Below are 1,259 nucleotides of genomic sequence, written 5' to 3' on the forward strand. Positions count from 1 at the left end.
GTAAGCCAGGAATTTTTACTTTTTTTTTATTTTCTTTGTATAGCTGATTAATTTATACGAGCGTTAGGAATAGGAATTAATTTTAGAATAAGCTAAGCTAAGGCACATATATACTAAACAAGGGCAGAAAGACCGATTGGGTCGATAGCCTTTTTCTGTAGGAAATAAAGATTATTTATATATATATACTGTTTAATTTACATCGCCATTTTAAATTAAATTATGCCTTAAGTGTAATAACATATTTTATGTCACGAGCTAAACCCAAAAATATTCTTGATAAGTTGTTATCACACACCATTACGTTGATAATAAATCCCGCATATTTACATGTGGTTACATTAACAGAAATATAAAAATTTTGTTTTGGTTAATTTTTAGAGATATTACGAAAGTGGCCTCCTTCAGCAGCAGTTGACAGAGTCGTTACTCAACCCTACACTATTGAACCAGTGAATGACAATGAAAAACCAGTCAATTTAAAAATTGGAGATGTCATTTGGATTCCAATATTTGCATATCATAGAGATCCGGAAAATTTTCAAAACCCCACAAAATTCGACCCGGAAAGATTTTCGGATGAGAATAAAATCAATATAAAACCGTACACATATCTGCCTTTCGGCGCTGGTCCTAGAAACTGTATTGGATCAAGATTTGCTCTTTTAAAAATGAAGGCTTTATTCTATCACTTGCTGCTAAACTTTGAAATTGAACCAACTAAAACAACTACAGTTCCTTTAAAAAAATGCACCAAATCATTCAATCCTACAGCAGATGGTGGCTTTTGGTTTGGACTTAAACGACTTAGAAACACTTAAGTTTATTTAAAAAAACATACCAATACTGTTGTTTAGATGAAGCTGTTAGAAGCTTGTAAAATAATTTTATTTTATTATATCGAATACCTTACTACTGGTAGTAGTATTGTGTAGGGACCTGATGGGTCCGACGAGCGGGCCTTAAAGGCCCTTTTCCCCATTCCCTTTGCATCTATCATCGCCTTACGACGAAACAAAAACAAAGATGTCATTTCATGCATACTTGTGCTCCCAAAATGTGCATTTATGAACGAATAGAGTTATGAAAAAACATCTAGTGCAGGAAACTCAACAAATATAGGTGAATGGTCCTACACTTATTTGCAACTATGCAGTTTGTTAAATTGTTTCTCTATCGTGCAAAGCGAATTTATCATTTGCCGACTACCAGTGTACTTATTATTCAGTTTCCTTAGCAATAAATTTTCTTTTAATTAA

General features: G+C 32.9%; 1 pseudogene; it reads left to right on the forward strand.

Annotated features, from left to right (window-relative positions):
- LOC125502479 overlaps nt 1-1,259 on the forward strand; it is a 4,432-nt pseudogene extending 3,173 nt beyond the window's left edge.

This window comes from Dendroctonus ponderosae, unplaced genomic scaffold, assembly GCF_020466585.1.
Source record: "Dendroctonus ponderosae isolate FM_Combo_2020 unplaced genomic scaffold, Dpon_F_20191213v2 Dpon_F_20191213_1, whole genome shotgun sequence".
NCBI lineage: Eukaryota > Metazoa > Arthropoda > Insecta > Coleoptera > Curculionidae > Dendroctonus > Dendroctonus ponderosae.